The following is an 18806-nucleotide window of genomic DNA, read 5'->3' as shown; positions in this document are numbered from 1 at the left end:
TGCAACGAGATTCTAAATCTTGCAGAAAATCCAGAGAGATTCTGATCAGCAAAACACAGTGAATTCCTTCAATGAACGATAGCAATGATAATGTTAGTGATGCCTACACTATTAGTGATGTCTACACTACGCTTGTCTCTCCTCATTCGGAGTACTTCTGCACTGTGTGGGAGCCTTACCAGATAGGATTAACGGAGGACATCCAAAAAGTTCAAAGAAGAGAACACGTTTTGTATTACCGAGAAGTAGGAGAAAGATTTTCATGGAAATTAGACAGTAGTTGGCGCTGATATCATTGAAACAAAGGCATTTCTCGTTGAGGCGGGATTTACTCACGAAATTTCAATTACCAACTTTCTCCGCCAGATGCGAAAATACGAGGACTATTCGGATAGTATGTTCTGATCTGTCGCGAAATGGAAACCACTGCGAAAATCAAAAATGTTCTATTTACAATAGTTAGCTACACCTTACTTCTCTACATAGTGGCCACTCACACATAGACATCCGTCATAGTGTTGTACCAGCTTTGCAATAAACTCGACATGGGAGGCTGCCATTGGTGCTTTCCGCGAATTTCCTAAAATCGTCTACAGCTCATTGTCTGTCCCAAAATGTTGTCTCCATAGGCAGCGGTTCACGTGAGCAGAGATGAAACTCAGAACGAGCCTATTATAGACTGTGCTGTGAATGATTAAGCACTCTCCATCAAAACGATGCAGGAGCATCCTCATTGCCGTGCAGAGTGCGACGGAGAACAGGTATGAGCATGAAACATATGACAGTTAGTTATGTGGGTTGCACGACATCGGGCGATATGTCTCACTTGGCGGAAGACACTATTTTGTAATTATAGTGCTCACTGTGCGCGCAGAATTGAAAAGAGTGACGTGCCGCGGTCGACGAACATAGCAGCGACACTACCCAACGCATCTGTACAAAACTTTACCGGATTCGCAGTGGCTTTCATTTCGCGACTGATCAGAACTTACTTTCCGATTAGTTCTCGTATTTTTTTGAGACGTACCTACATAGGGAGAAGCGACCATCAAAATAAAATAAGGGAAATGAGAGCTCGCAAGGAAAGATATAGGTGTTCGTCTTTTCTGTTCGAGAATAGAATAACAGAGAATTAGTGTGCAAGTGGTTCGATGAACCCTCTGCAAGCACTTACGTGTGATTTGCAGATTATCTATGTAGATGTGGGTTACGGCGCCACTAAACCCGAAATCCGTTCATCAAAGAAGACGCAAAAAAATATTACATATTCGAACCAAGAGCAACTGTCAACATGAGCATTGTGTATTGTGTATGGAATCGGGTATCTAGAAACGACGGTGAGGCTTGGTCCCGCCGTAGCCTTCAGTGGTTCACAATCCCACAACATGCCAAAGCAGTCCACCCACCTCACCGCCGCCCACATTGAAAGCAGGGTTATTGTGCGGTTCGCCCGCATTGGACCCCTTCCCCTTCTTCCCGGGAACGTCTCATACCAGACGAGTGTAACCCCAAATGTTTGCGTGGTGGAGTGATTATTGTGTGCGCGTACGTGGAGATGAGACGGAATAAGGGGAATCAGTCGGCATTGGCCAAGGCAGATGGAAATCCGCCTTAAAAGCCATCCACGGGCTGGCCTCGGGATTCAGGGCGTTACACCGCACGACTAGCCGGGCGGGTGTCAACATGTGTAGCAAAACAGATATGTGCCGTGCAGCGAAGAAAGGTCAGTCAATACAAGTGACAATGACGGTGCTGTTAGTACAGGATATCTTTATTGGGGTCAGATTGAAACAGGTGATAGTGGGTCCACAACTGTTTACATTCAGATAGGGAACCGCTTAACAAGAATGTAGCTCACAGTAATTATTCGAAGTTACGACCACCAGTCTCAATGCAAGCACAGATAAGTCCTGTCGCACTTTTCCAAAGGTACCTGTTGTGTTTGTACCAGGAGACAGGCAGTTTGGGCCCTAACGAGCAGATATTCATCCGCTTCCATGGGGGTTACACACACCAGCGTCTTGACGCAACTGCTGTGTCGTCCGAACAAGACACAGCCAGGGCAAAAGCACCACAGACGCTAAGATGCGAGCTGGTGCCAGCTATTTTTGTTCGAATTCAGAACATCTTGCACCATTTTACTATCTGTGATGAAACAGAATTTTCATTAAATATGTAACGACAATAACGCAGGAAAGGTACTCACAGATACCGGAGTCTGGGAAGGATGGAATCTCTCACCAACATTGTTTTATATAAAAGACCGATATGTTTAGAAAGAAGAAATGGAAGGCTCATTCGGCGCCCTTTTTGGAGACGATGCGTCACTAAGTGTCGTGCTCTATTGAGATGATCTATGCATTATTCCTTACAGCGCAGCCTATATAAGCAATATTGTGCCGTTAATTTGTAATTCACGGCACATCTGGTCCTGCTCAGCAGGCCGCATCAGCAGTAGGCGGCGTTATCGGTGCTGCTGGCGCCGTTCCCAGTCTTTGTGGTACAGCGCGGGACGAGAGTGTAGCCTTGATCCTCTCTACTTCGAACATGGTGCTATTGGTGCATCTCCCGGTGGCCAGCGCCGTGAACGGGGCGGTTCGTCAGCAGTGAGCCCAGGGTGCATAGAGCTGGTCGACACATCAGCTCCAAACCTGCACGCCTCCGAAGGGTTAGCGTGAAGCAGTCCCGCCCGCGCAGACTTCCGGCTCTTCCTGATGCTCACAGACTCACCAAGTGTGTTGCAGAAACTACAACATCTAGCGTTTGATAAAGAAGCACGTACGTCTCGGATATTTTGATGGCCGATGTTCGTCACCGAGTCGGCTTACTTTGGATAAAATTGTATCAAGACATTCTCCCTAACGGTACTGTTGAGCGCTTCGCAAAGAGGAGCGTTAGGGAAGGGCAGTTAAGTTCAACACCAATCCTTTATATGGAGCTCGACTCGATGGTGAAGAAAGCTGCTTATCACGACTGTTAATGTGAATGGCATATATCCCAACACAATAAGGGCACTCACCTGGCGGCAGTACAACCGAAAGTCTCTCATCGGCCGTGGTTCTCTCATGTGACCTAATCGTCTGAACAATGTGATCAGGACGTAACACAGCCGTGGTGGCAGATACGAACCACGTCATGTTGGTGTGTACCAAATGCTCGACCGCACAGGCGGTCTTGTACAAAAATTGGTCGCGAGTGGCTACCGTGGCCTACAAGTGTAACTCTTTACTTCACCTGTTCAATATAAATAGGTATTATTTGCTTGAGAACTATTTAAAAGACGCCGGAATCTACCTTTGACGTTGTGTAGACATTGTCCTTCCATGGAACCAGCTCCGTTCGAAATCTGGGACTTTGTTATCTGACTTTGCCTTAAGAACTTATCTTTTTAAACGAAACTGTTGTCCATCTTTCAATTATAAGATGCTATGGGTATCATTCTCCTGTGGAACCGGACCGGTTAAACGCTGGATGTGATGAAGTCCCATACCGCCGTACTAGGCAAAGTCCTTGTGGAGGTGGTTTGTCATTGCCTTCCTCCGACCGTAATGGGGATGAATGATGACAATGAAGACGACACAACAACACCCAGTCATCTCGAGGCAGGTGAAAATCCCTGACCTCCCTGGGAATCGAACACGGGACCCCGTGCTCGGGAAGCGAGAACTCTACCGCTAGACCAAGAGCTGCGGACAAATGCTGGATATAATTTTGCGTATATCAATTTATATAAAAAACTTATCTTTGTACTTCAGTATCGAATCACTGTTACACTCCTGGAAATTGAAATAAGAACACCGTGAATTCATTGTCCCAGGAAGGGGAAACTTTATTGACACATTCCTGGGGTCAGATACATCACATGATCACACTGACAGAACCACAGGCACATAGACACAGGCAACAGAGCATGCACAATGTCGGCACTAGTACAGTGTATATCCACCTTTCGCAGCAATGCAGGCTGCTATTCTCCCATGGAGACGATCGTAGAGATGCTGGATGTAGTCCTGTGGAACGGCTTGCCATGCCATTTCCACCTGGCGCCTCAGTTGGACCAGCGTTCGTGCTGGACGTGCAGACCGCGTCAGACGACGCTTCATCCAGTCCCAAACATGCTCAATGGGGGACAGATCCGGAGATCTTGCTGGCCAGGGTAGTTGACTTACACCTTCTAGAGCACGTTGGGTGGCACGGGATACATGCGGACGTGCATTGTCCTGTTGGAACAGCAAGTTCCCTTGCCGGTCTAGGAATGGTAGAACGATGGGTTCGATGACGGTTTGGATGTACCGTGCACTATTCAGTGTCCCCTCGACGATCACCAGTGGTGTACGGCCAGTGTAGGAGATCGCTCCCCACACCATGATGCCGGGTGTTGGCCCTGTGTGCCTCGGTCGTATGCAGTCCTGATTGTGGCGCTCACCTGCACGGCGCCAAACACGCATACGACCATCATTGGCACCAAGGCAGAAGCGACTCTCATCGCTGAAGACGACACGTCTCCATTCGTCCCTCCATTCACGCCTGTCGCGACACCACTGGAGGCGGGCAGCACGATGTTGGGGCGTGAGCGGAAGACGGCCTAACGGTGTGCGGGACCGTAGCCCAGCTTCATGGAGACGGTTGCGAATGGTCCTCGCCGATACCCCAGGAGCAACAATGTCCCTAATTTGCTGGGAAGTGGCGGTGCGGTCCCCTACGGCACTGCGTAGGATCCTACGGTCTTGGCGTGCATCCGTGCGTCGCTGCGGTCCGGTCCCAGGTCGACGGGCACGTGCACCTTCCGCCGACCACTGGCGACAACATCGATGTACTGTGGAGACCTCACGCCCCACGTGTTGAGCAATTCGGCGGTACGTCCACCCGGCCTCCCGCATGCCCACTATACGCCCTCGCTCAAAGTCCGTCAACTGCACATACGGTTCACGTCCACGCTGTCGCGGCATGCTACCAGTGTTAAAGACTGCGATGGAGCTCCGTATGCCACGGCAAACTGGCTGACACTGACGGCGGCGGTGCACAAATGCTGCGCAGCTAGCGCCATTCGACGGCCAACACCGCGGTTCCTGGTGTGTCCGCTGTGCCGTGCGTGTGATCATTGCTTGTACAGCCCTCTCGCAGTGTCCGGAGCAAGTACGGTGGGTCTGACACACCGGTGTCAATGTGTTCTTTTTTCCATTTCCAGGAGTGTATATTGTGAAAATTGCACTAAAGTTAACGTGATTTGTAACTACTGCTGGCTGTACGGTGTTCGTCTTTCAGTGCTTTTATTTCACATTAAGAATATGTTTCAACATCTGACTTTTTTTATTCTCCTAATGAGGCAAATACAGCTATGTCAACATGGCGCTTTTGTGACTACTGTTGGCTGTATGGTCTTTGATGCCCAAGACCAGAAATAATAGATAAATAAATAAATAAAAATAGTCCCGCCCTCCGTCTATAAGTTCCTCCAGCAGGTCTGCAAGAAGCTCCGACCAATCGCATGTAATACGGAACATGTTAACATTGCATATTTGTTACTCACAGAACCACAAAAAGAAGACGAAGTCGTAAGGTATAATTTAAATGTTTATATATGCTACTCTGATAATAAGCATCTATTAAGAATGAAACAGAAGTAACTGTTGAAACGTCCCCTTAGAAAAATTATACATGACTATGCTTCAACTGACACACAGTATTTTTTAGCGCAACGCAATCTGACTTTCAATAATCCCTACAAGAGAATAGCCCTGACTAAATTAACCTATACGTTTCACAAACCACTTACCTCACAAAAATCTTCGTTACTCAAACTACTGCAATACAGCGATCGCCAATCCTGCTACCTAAATAAAAGATTCAAACTATTGAAGCACTAACTACTTATTGGCATAGTTAGCAAATGAAAGATTTTGAAAGAGAACAGACAATGTATTTCCCTTAAAAGTGTTCAAAAGTCATAATATATATATATATATATATATAGTTAATGACATCCATTCTTACAAATGTACTGTTTCTGATAGACACACGTCCAGATCATCCGCTCTAAAAAATCCGCCATCTCACTTTCCGACATCGACCACTGCTGGCGGCTCACCTCCAACTGCGCTACGCTATGCGCTGTTAACATCCAGCTGCGCAGCACTACAATGGCAGACAACAATGCAAACTAGCCACAGACAGCACACAGCACAGCCAGTGATTTTCATACAGAGTGCTACGTGTCGTTACCAATAAGAAAACCTAAACAGCCTACTTACCTATGCTTCCCACGGAAAATTTTATAAATTGTTTTTGGCACTGGCCAGTAATTATTTGATAAAATTTTTCGTAATTACTATAACAAAGAAATCATATGTACACACTTATTGATACAATGTTGGTCAAAAGCTAAAATTTTCTCACAGCCCATAAAGACAGTCCTGATCATTCATCACAGTAAAATTGCAGTTTTTTTTTCTCAAAGTCTGAGCATTAAAAGACAATGCACACGAAAGTAGTGGATTTCAATGCAGTCTTGAAGAAGTAGTGTTGTCCTTCCAACAGAAAGACAGTGCTGACTCTTGACATGCAGACAGGTCATGGGCCACAACAGAGCAAACCCACCGCAGAGTCAGTCTAAGTTTTGAAGAATATTGGTAGGTAGGTCATCACAAAGTAGACCCACTGTTGTCCTGGTAGAGATCATGGTATTGGTGGGCCACCAGAGGTGCAGACCCACTGCAGTCCTTGTATAAATAGTGGTATTGGTGAGTCATCAAAGGTGCAGACCCACTGTAGTCCTTGTAGAGACAATGGTATTGGTGGGCCATCAAAGATGCAGACCCACTGTAGTCCTTGTAGAGATAATGGTATTGGTGGGTCATCAAAGATGCAGACCCACTGTAGTCCTTGTAGAGATGGCCAGCAGCCATCTGGTGTGCCTGTGCGGGTGCACAATCACCATTGAAGAGTCTTGCGGATAATATAGCAAGTCCATAAACCACCACTTGTGCACTCACAAAGTTTTTTGGAATTGTCCTTAGAACCAGCAATGCTTTTAATCAGTCCCTTGCTGAATTACTAGCACACGTTCAAACACTAACAGTCCTCTTTTTTTTACATATTGTGCAAATACTATGACCAACAGAAATGTGTGCAGTGAAATGAATACTTACAAGTTACTTAAATTGATAAACTGGTGTCAATTACAATTTTATAACATGAGAATACAATTACAGTGATACAGAAAACATCATTAAAACATAATAATACAGATAAAATTTGTTGTAATACAGGCTTTACAAAAGAATAAAAATAAACATATTCATCAGTGTTACAGGAATCATGACATAAGTAAATATATAAAATAATGAGAATAGTTTTCGAAACTTTAATTTCACATATGAGCATTGAAACAGAACAGAGTTAATAATGTCTAAACATCTTTACAAGTTAAATAACATATTATTAATGCAAATTATATTTGAGGATAACAGTATTCCTCATCATAGTGAATGTAGCTTAGTACTAGAAAAATTCTATAACATAAATCTTAGTAGCTAACCACATAAAGACAGAAAAAACACAAATACACAAGAGTACACAAACACATAGCATAACAACACAGGAGGAAAGGACAGGGTTTGTTTTCAGTGTAACATTTGGTACTGCAGTCCAACCCAAAACTTCATTCCATAGATCTTTCGTCTTATTTCAACATTTGTTTCCACCAAAAAAATTCCTATCCAAGCATGCTGTCTGTATTTATATGTTCACATATTTCTTACCTCATTATTTATTTTCCATTATCTTACATCATTTATTTCCAAGAAAATCCTACCTAAACCTGTTGTCCCTGAACCCTACTCTTTTGTTCATATCCTCTTTCAAAATACTTTTTTGGCCAAACCATTTTCTTATAGCATCTCAATGCATTTCTTCCAATTCATCACAACTCGTTCTCTTATATAGCCTACCCCATCTTAAGCTAAAAATGCATTTCTTCCAATTCATCACAACTCGTTCTCTTATATAGCCTACCCCATCTTAAGCTAACTTAAATCTACTGAGCTCAGATGATAAACTAAGGGATGAGGCAATGCAGCAGCACAAAACAATTAACACAAACAGCAATAACAAAAAATGCAAATTGGCAAAGCTAGCAGTATTAAATCTAAATTAGCAGAGCAATTACAATATTACAACTAATATAAGGCACTGCACAGCAAACAAGAAAAACAAATCAGTAGTAAAACTAGCTTAACAGAATAATACAAAGTGAAATTTAGTAGCACTATACCTGGCAAACAGCAGCAGCAAATGCTATAACTTATACCTAAACATGACAAAGCTCAAGCAGAAAAAATATTACACTGAAGACAACAATGCAGATATGGGAAATGTCTATTCACATCTTAATGTCTATGTAATTAAAGTGGTGGACCACAACTTATTGTACGAAAAACATTACCAAGTAGTTGAAAAGAAAATTATGTATGCAAGTTCTGTGAAGGGAAATGTCTTTTTGTGCTCCTTCGTTTTTTTAAGGAGATCATAAAGTTATTATTTACTGGATCTGTAGACATAAAATATCTATATTAGTACATGTATAAAATTTTGTTTTTACCAATTCTGCAGTGCAGCTAGAAACTATATATTGAACAAAATGAGCAAACTCTCAACTAGAAAGACAATAGATGTAAAATGTTTCTCATCATTTCATTAGGCATTTCAGTAAATATCATAAATTAAGAGCTCCACAGTATAATCATATGTTTTCAAGTTTGAGCGTGTCGTATTTGTGATGCTTTCTACAAAGAAATGTCAATAGCGAGGATAATGGCCTCCTTTTTTCTCCACCTGTACCTCTGAAAGACACACACAAATGGCTTTTTTCCAGGTGACTGTTGCGCAGCTGCCTATGACGCATTACATGCAGGTGGTCACTTAACTTTCTTACGGAAATATTTACGACACCAGTTTGCACTACAGTGACAGTCCCATATAAAAAATTTCACATTTCGAGGATTTGTGTTGCAAATGTGTAGAAACAAAATCCTATGAATATAACAGTGTGCAACAAATTTTCGCCGGCATTGTGATACATTCACGCATGTACATACATTTCATAACTCTTAAAGTACGATTCTTGGTTTCCAACAACCTTTTCCACAAACCAGAGTCCATAACCACTACTCATTATTCCTTACATTATTACACATATACATATTCGTCGACACTTCTTCAATATTTCATCATAATAAATACATAGCATAATCAAATTCCTCATATAGCATCAGCTTATTGATCATAAACATACCTCAACAGCAAAATACACATGGTCGTCGTAATAATAACATCATAATACCTGAGTCAAATCTCAAAATCTCGTAGCTTCCTCCAATAATATCAAACCTAAAGAAAATTCAATAATGTCATCTACCTCAAACGTACTTTAAAAATCATGCTCCTTACCAAATACATCATTCAAAGCTCTCATAGTATCACAATGGTTCCGAAAAAATATGAACAAGTCACAAAACACAGAGAAAATACAATTTCATAAGTGTGAAATTATGCAACTGTGTAATTCCGTAAACATGTGTCACTGGCATAGTAAAAAGAATGTTTGTTTCTCTGTCAAATAATCAGATAGCTGTGTAATTCTGTGTTAGAGAAATATGGTACCGATGTGTAAAGTTGTATAATCAAATACCATATTAGCTAGGCCTCCTTGCGCTTGCCAAACACATGGTACACAAAGTAAGCATGTTCCCCCCTAAGGATTAATGTAATTATACCCTCAGGTGTTACGGATTACAGCAATGGAATGAAATGTATCACGGAAAACTTTCTTTGTATTTCAAAAATCTTGAAAAATAAATGGTTTAAGTACAAAATTAATCACTTAAATGCGTGTCCTGTAGCGCTAAATGTGCGTCTTGCTGTAAGATAATTCTGTGGAAGTGTAGTAGTTATCGTCCTCTGTAAGCAATGTTCTGCTGAAGTCAATGTACAGTCTTAGATATAAAAACTGGCCACCGGCCGGCCGCCACAGAGACTGAGTCCGAGTCGTTCGCTTAAGGTGGCCAATAAAACTGAACGGCCCTGCCAACTCTTAGTCCGGCTATCTGCACAATCTGGCAACACTGTAAGATGCGGAAGTGTTAGGAGGAAGTGTTATCTACTTCCGAGGTGTTCTCGGGCTGGGTGAGCCCGTGGTCTAGTCGTAATCGTCGTGCATTCAAAACTCGTAGTCGCATGTTCGCGTCCACTGTATTTCCTTTTTTTTTTTTTAACCACACGTCGGTCTAAAGTTATGAGTCCGATTGAACATGGAAGATAATTCGCTTAACATTCTACCCACCAGCAATAACAAGTATTTCAGAAACAATTCCGCAGGACAGCTCGTGACTGCGTCGCGATCATAACAGCTTACGCTCGAGCGTTTCCTCGCGCTGCAGCGGCTACCGGCCACCGGCTAGACGCCACCCGCAGCCTGAAATCCAGCGCCGCACAGATGAACGCGTCGCGACGCTGTCGTTGTATGTATCAACCGTCATTTTCGAATTTGAAGTTCTAGTTATCATTTTGCAGTTAAGTATTGGATTTTGCATACTTGAAAATCATGAACTACAGTTAAACATTGTAAAATTGAGTCGCAAGTGGAAAAAGGTGTAACATCTTCAACAGAACGTTTACTTTTGGTATAACAGAGGGGTGAACGGAGAGGAGGTAGCTAGAAAGATTTGAACTGTGTTTGGAGCGAGTGCTTTTGGGAAAAATACGCCAAAGACCGTTCTGGCATGAATGATTTTCCACATTAAGGAAGTCTCGACTACTGATCTATGTGATAGATTACCATTTTACCATCATGCGACATTTGCATTCAACAGGCAAAGTTCAGAAGTCTGGTGTAGGAGTACGGCATGCTCTAATTCGAAACAACAAAAATCAATGGAGTGACTATTATTGAACGTCATCAGGTCGCTCATTGAGCATTCCTATGCAGTACTGTTACTGGTGAGGTGTTACGATGCCTTTATCGTTAACTTCCTAAGAAGAAATGAAAGGCTGAGCCCCACCAAAAGAAGAAAACTTGAGCAAAGAGTAGTATGAACATAATATCTGATAGCTCCAAAAGTGAGTTTTGGGCTACGAATTCTGCCCCAAGGGGTGTGTGTATGACACAGCCAGAATTTGTTGCCAACAACATCCATGAGATTGATAGGGAAGTCCTCTCTCGTCATATATTCTTAAATTTTACCTTTCCCGCTCTTGATCGATCAACCGTCGACGCCATTCAATTCTAGACGAAAATACTCTTAAAATGTTACAGATGTGCCGGTAGTCTGCCTTACGATCATGGCTGTTTTGACGCTACTTATGTTCAGAGACAGTGTTCAAACTGCCGTGTGAGAAATATTGTTTTGGTGATGTTCCTTAAAATATCGTCCATTTACATTACTACACAAATGGCATACACTTGCTGATGATTGCCTTACACGCTGATGAAGAACATCAGTAGATTCAGTTAAACAGGTTCCCTGCTCTGCTGGAGTGTATCGGTTTAATGACATTGTTAGAACCTGTGGAATTCTACGGGCGTAGAATTTGAAAACAACTTTAGCATTGTCAGATTGATTTAGATATCGTGAAAGAAGATTATGCTGCTGATTAATTTCTCTTTGATGATTACTGTTGCGTTTAGTTAACTAATGGAAAATGCAATTAAAATATTCAATGTACTAATATAAATTAAAATCAGCTTACTACAGAAACATCACGACAGCAGTCTATCTTAATAAAGCGATAAGTGTCTGTAAGATGATTGAGCCTATTTTAACAGGAATTAGTAGGATATTACCGACTTTTGACTTCGTAAGATTTGTATTTACTTCACTTCCTGTATCATTCGCAAGTATTATGAAAGTGTGGCATTTCATAGATAAATTATGAATTCACAACAACAACAAATATGTCGGCAGAAAACAAAAGTGACATTATGAATTTGTCAGTAGCGTATGGTTTTCGCTCTGACACTAAGGGTTACTGTAAGTAGCAAGACGAATTTTGCTAGAGTGTTTTCTTATGATTCCCTTATTGAGTTTGTATCTGCCTGCTTGTAGCTCTGCTACAAAAGAATTAAAAATCTGGCCATCAGCAAGTCTCGAAAGGCGAACGAAAACAGCTTGCACCTGGCAGCCAAGCATGTTAGCTGGGAACTGGTTTTTTCCTAAAGTAGGAAGATATCGTTTTGTGGTCGAATTGTTGGCAGATGCCAGTCAGACGTGTGCCGTTGGTGTAAGTGTTGCCATGTGTTGAATTTGTACCATTGATTTCTGTATAGGTTTTTTCTGTCCCAAACAGAGAGTTGAAGTCTCCCATTAGTATTTTCACGTCGTCTTGGTGAATTTTGCTCATAGTATTTTCGAGTGTATTGCAGAATCTTTCGACATTTCCGGTGGTTTTCTTATTTTCGATGTTGGTGGGGGCATGTGCATTGATGAGTGTATATTTTATACTGGGGCTCTGAATGAGCATAGTCATAAGTCGATTGTTGATGGGCGTGATTTCTGTGACAGAGTTGATGATAGTTCTGTATTCGAGGAATGCAATGCCGAAGATTGGTACGCTTTTCGATACCTTTTTTGTATTTTGCTCTTGAAGATACAATGGTTTCCGTAATCCAAGGTTTCATTGTTAGTTAGTCGTAATTCGTGAAGAGCAAGGATGAGAATTTTTTGTCGGTCGACTTCTTTTGTGAGATTATTTAGTCTTCGTGTTTGGGTCAATGTATTAATGTTTAGTTTTCAAATTCATGTTTTCTGCTTGTAGGGAAATTTTCCAGAGATCTTCGATATTGTCTGCCTTGCTGACCTGGACCCCAGAATCCGAAAATCCAACTGCCGCCTGTCGACAGCCGGGTTGTGTACCACCTAGGGTAAATGTGGTGTCACCGCCAGACACCACACTTGCTAGGTGGTAGCATTTAAATCGGCCACGGTCCGTTAGTATACGTCGGACCCGCGTGTCGCCACTATCAGAGATTGCAGACCGAGTGCCGCCACACGGCAGGCCTAGAGAGACTTCCTAGCACTCGCCCCAGTTGTACAACCGACTTTGCTAGCGATGGTTCACTGACAAAATACGTTCTCATTTGCCGAGACGATAGTTAGCATAGCCTTCAGCTACGTCATTTGCTACGACCTAGCAAGGCGCCATTATCAGTTGCTATTGATAACGTGAAGAATGTACAGACAAGAGCTACGTTCTACATTGATGGATTAAAGTTAAGTATTCCACCATCTGCGTCCGTTTTTCTGGGTTCTGATTTCCTTGTCCTGTTCCAGACCTCACGCCAGCCTGCGTGAGTTTAAACGCGTGCCTTTCGGCTTCCTCTTACATTAGTGGGTTGGCCCTCTTGCCAATCCACAACATTTTGGCGACGAGGTTATCCGCGTTCTTATTGATATTGCCCTGATTTACTTGTGTAACGGCTTCGCCACAATCTCCAGATGTACTGTCCGAATTTTATCGCTTACAGAATCAGCAGACGCAGGCCTTACTGGATGCCCTTCGACAGCTCGTCCAGGGTCAACGAGCAATGCAAAACGATGCGGCAGCCGCCGCTCCACCGCTACCGCAGCCACAACACACTGTTGCACCAACTTTTCGTCGTTTTGATGCTGCACTGGAAAGCTGGACGGAGTGGTCACGCCAATTTGGAATCCGTCTCGCCGCCTACAGAATTCAACGTAACGAGCGGCAGCCATTTTTGTTGTCCTCCGTTGGGGTGCACACGTACCGTGTGATAGTCAAATTATTTCCCCGACGCGATGTAGCAACTCTGTCCTACGACGAAATTTTGTCTGCATTAGATGCATATTTCAAAGAATCAGTCAATGTAGTTGCGGAAAGGTATACCTTCTTTCGTACAAAATGTACGGCAGGTCAAACTAATAGGGAGTGGGTTGCAACTTTGCAAGGCCTTACTAGGGATTGTGCTTTTGAGTGTCAATGTGGACTCCCTTATTCAGATACTATGGTACGTGATGCAATTGCACAGAACGTTTCTGATGTTCGTATAAGGGAACAGATTTTGAAACTAGTCAATCCCTCCCTTCAACAAGTGATAGACATATTGGTTCGGCAGGACACACTTGACTTTGCTGAGGAATCATTTGAAACTTTGCCACCCGTGTGTCAGATTAACCAGCCCGCCGGGCGAGCTGCGCAGAACAGTAAACAGTCCTCGCGCCTAGCCGCACAGCTGCCGCCTGGCTCTCAGCCATGTGTGCCGCGCAGGCAAGCAAATGCAGTGCTAAAATCATGCCTGCGGTGTGCTACTAGACATTCGCATGAGAATTGCCCGTCACGCCAAGCTATTTGCTTTTTCTGTAATAAAGAAGGACATGTTCAGAGTGTTTGCCAGAAAAAGCTCAGATCGGACACTCACAAACATTCCAGGCCCTTTGCTTCGCGCCGGAATCGGAATCGAACCAAGAATACTCCAGCTCGTGAAACTTCGCCCATGGAAATTCATGTAGTTCATTCCACTCCGCCCAGTGCCACTCTCTCTACCAGTGACTGTGTTCGTCCCACAAATAGTGTGCGTCGACATCGCCGGAAATCCCGTCAAGTCGCAAGTGATTCTGTACCAGTGTCGGTTCACGTTGCACGAGACAGTCACTCTTGTCGTCAGCAGGACAATAAACTTTTTGTAGACTTGGACATTAACGGCAAAGTGATACCATTCCAGCTCGATACCGGAGCTGCAGATTCACTGATTAATCAAGACACGTACAAAGAGCTGGGCACACCTCCGTTGCGTGCCGCAAATGTTAAGCTAACTACATTTCAGGTCACGGGCTCCCTGTGTTAGGACAGTACAGCCTTCTTGCAACATACAAAGGACAAACAAAATTTGTGTCATTGTACGTCCTTCGTTCTTCTTCTGCAGTGAACTTGTTTGGTTTCGATTTATTTCAGTTGTTTAACTTGTCTATAGTAAATCAGGTCCTATCAGTGAACCAGACTGTGCCTTCAGACAGTGTTTCTCGTCTATGTGAAGTTTGCAGGCATTTTTGCACCAGGCCTTGGTTGTGCTAACAAGGGAACCTCCCCATCGCACCCCCCTCAGATTTAGTTATAAGTTGGCACAGTGGATAGGCCTTGAAAAACTGAACACAGATCAATCGAGAAAACAGGAAGAAGTTGTGTGGAACTATAAAAAGAAAAAAGCAAAATATACAAACTGAGTAGTCCAAGCGAAGATACGCAACATCAAGGAAAATTGTACTTAAGGAGAGCCGTGGTCCCGTGGTTAGCGAGAGCAGCTACGGAACAAGAGGTCCTAGGTTCAAGTCTTCCCTCGCCTGAAAAGATTAATTTTTTATTTTCAGTTTAAGTGACAAACTCTTACGTTTTCATCACTTTTTTGGGAGTGATTATCACATCCACAAGAAAACCTAAATCGGGCAAGGTAGAGGAATCTTTTTACCCATTCACTAAGTGTACAAGTTAGGTGGGTCGACAACATATTCTTGTCATGTGACGCACATGCCGTCACCAGTGTCGTATAGAATATATCAGACGTGTTTTCCTGTAGAGGAATCGGTTGACCTATGACCTTGCAATCAAATGTTTTCGGTTCCCATTGGAGAGGCAAGTCCTTTCGTCTACTAATCGCACGGTTTTGCGGTGCGGTCGCAAAACACAGACACTAAACTTATTACAGTGAACAGAGACGTCAATGAACTAAGGGACAGATCATAACTTTACGAAAATAAAGAAAGTAAAATTTTGAGCTGAGGGAAGACTTGAACCAAGATCCACTCGTTCCGCAGCTACTCACGCTAACCACGGGACCACGGCGGTGCTGACCTCATTTGCGCCTTGATGTTGCCTATCTTGCACATGGACTACTCAGTTTGTATATTTTGCTTATTTTTTTCATAGTTCCACACTACTTCTTCCTGTTTTCTCGATTGATTTGTGTTCAGTTTTACAAGGCCCATCAGCTGTGGCAACTTATAACTAAATCTGAGGGGGGTGCGATGGGGAGGTTCCCTTGTAAGAACTATACAGCACATTTGGAACTGAGAGTAAACGCGCAATCGAAATTTTGCAGAGCGCGCAATGTTCCCCACGCATTGCGTGATGAAGTCGCAAAAACATTACACGATTTGGAATCACAAGGTGTAATTGAACGTGTGCAGACTTCTCTCTGGGCATCATCCTTAGTAATTTTGCCAAAACCTTCTGGAAAATTGAGACTTTGTGTGGACTTTAAGGCGACAGTGAATCCACAACTAGTGATTGCAACTTTTCCTTTACCCCGCCCGGAAGATCTTTTTGACAAGCTGTGCCCGGGTAAATATTTTTCGAAGTTGGACCTAGCAGATGCGTACTTGCAAATACCGGTGGACGAAGAATCCCAGCGCGTTATGGTGATTAACACGCATCTTGGTTTGTATCGATTCAAACGACTGCCATTCCGGTGTGCATCCGCCCCTGCATTGTTTCAGCAATATCTGCAAACTGTTTGTGCGTCGGTCCCTACTGCAGCAAACTATCTGGACAATATTGTGATCTCCGGACAGACGGAAGAAGAACATTTAGCCAATTTCAGAACATTATTTCAGGTCTTGCGACAAAATGGTCTTCGCTTGCGGAAGGACAAATGTGTGTTTTTTGCTCGTGACTTACCATACCTGGGACATGTACTCAATGCCCAAGGCATACATCCTAGTCCCGAGCACCTCCGTGCCATACAAGACTTGCCTTCGCCGCAGAATTTGAAGCAGCTACAGAGTGTGCTGGGAAAAATCAGTTATTATCATCGCTATGTGCGCCACGCCTCTTCCCTTTCTGCTCCGCTTCATCGCTTACGCCGTAAAGGAGTTCCGTTCGTCTGGACGACGGAATGCGAACGCGCCTTTCGCCAGTTGAAATCGGCGTTGCTTTCCAATACTTGCTTTACGCCATTCGATCCCCAGAAACCCCTTTTGTCGATGGTGGGTGCATCGGATTTCGGGATCGGTGCTGTGCTTGCGCACAAAGATGGATCGCACGATCGCCCTATTGCCTTTGCGTCCAAATTGCTCTCGTCTGCGCAAAAAAAATTATTCACAGATGGAGAAGGAAGCATTGGCTCTCGTATTTGGTGTTACTAAGTTTCATGATGTCTTGTATGGTCGTCACTTTACCATCATCACAGACCACAAACCGTTGACATCGCTTTTTCATCCGAACAAGCCTGTGCCTCCGCGTACAGCGCTGAAATTCATTCGCTGGTCTACTTTCCTCTCGCAGTACCGCTACGATATCTTGTATCGGTCCACTGATAAGCACGGAAACGCCGATGCGTTGTCCCGTTTGCCTGTTGCTGAGGATAGACCATTCGATTCCTCCGAACTTGCTTGCATGTTCATTGATGCGGAAACCGATGACGTGGTCGAATCGTTTCCGATTGGTTTTCGTCGTGTAGCTACAGCCACAGCTGCCGACCCTGTCCTTGCTACCGTTCTGCGTTTTGTTCCCATGCAATGGCACTTGTCAAAGTCACGGATCGAGGATCCGTTGGTTCGCCGATTTTTTGCTCACAAGGAGAGACTTTTTGTACGACGTGGTGTTTTGCTGTTGCGTTCTGATAATGATCAGTCCAGGGTCGTGGTTCCACGTTCGTTACAGTCCTCTGTCTTACAGCTTCTCCACCAAGGACATTGGGGTACAGTGCGAACGAAACAACTTGCTCGTCAACACTGTACTTGGTTCGGAATCGATGCTGCGATTACGAATATGTGCTCTTCTTGCATGGCGTGTGCCGAACAACAATCCGCACCACCGCGGAAATTCTTTGCATGGCCAAAAGCCACTTCCCCTTGGCAACGCTTACACATCGATTTTGCTGGTCCATTCTGGAATGCTCGATGGTTGGTTGTGGTAGATTCATTCAGTAATTTTCATTTTGTTGTCCGGATGTCTTCCACGACGTCATCTGCCACCATCCAAGCGTTATCTGCTATCTTTTGCATTGAAGGTCTGCCACAGACTATTGTTTCCGACAATGGCCCACAATTCCTGTCCGCAGAATTTCAGTCATTCTGCAAGGCCAATGGTATTCAACATCTGACAACCGCGCCGTTTTCGCTACACTCAAACGGTGCCGCTGAACGATTGGTCCGGACTTTCAAGTCACAGATGTTGAAGTTAAAAGAGTCGCATTCTCGGGAGGACGCGTTATTGCTCTTTTTGTCCTCGTATCGCTCTCAGCCCCGAGACGGTCGCTCGCCAGCTGAGTTGCTCCACGGTCGTCCTCATCGAACCTTTGTCTTTGCTACATCCGCTGCATCAGGTTCCTGTGCAGCGGCAGACGCCTGCTTTTGCACCAGGCGACGTTGTCTACTATCGTCACTATCGAGGTTCACGGCGTTGGCTTGAAGGGCGCATTCTTCGCTGCCTCGGTCGCGCTGTGTATCTGGTTTAGGGGGCCTCTGGTGAGGTGCGCCGGCATCTCAACCAGCTGCGCCTCTGTCGTCGCATGGAATCTGCCGCTCGCCGTCTGCTTTCAGCGGCGGTGCCGTCCGGTCAGCGCCCTGGGGACCCATCTACTGGCTCGCCTCAGCCCCGGGTGTTACCGACGGTGCCTTCCATTTTGCCCCATGGCGACGCGCCGCCGCCGCCGCCTGTTCTCCCGCCGGCGACGCCCGCAGTGGACGCGTCGCTGCAACCGCCGGGCGCCTCCCTGGGTCACGCGCCGCCGATCGCTTCCCGTGACCAGTTGCCCTCCGACATGGACCTCTTGCCCGCTCCGGACCATATGGCGTCTT

The sequence above is a fragment of the Schistocerca nitens genome, chromosome 6 (genome assembly GCF_023898315.1).
Source record: "Schistocerca nitens isolate TAMUIC-IGC-003100 chromosome 6, iqSchNite1.1, whole genome shotgun sequence".
In the NCBI taxonomy this organism is placed as follows: domain Eukaryota; kingdom Metazoa; phylum Arthropoda; class Insecta; order Orthoptera; family Acrididae; genus Schistocerca; species Schistocerca nitens.
This window is presented reverse-complemented; position numbering follows the sequence as displayed.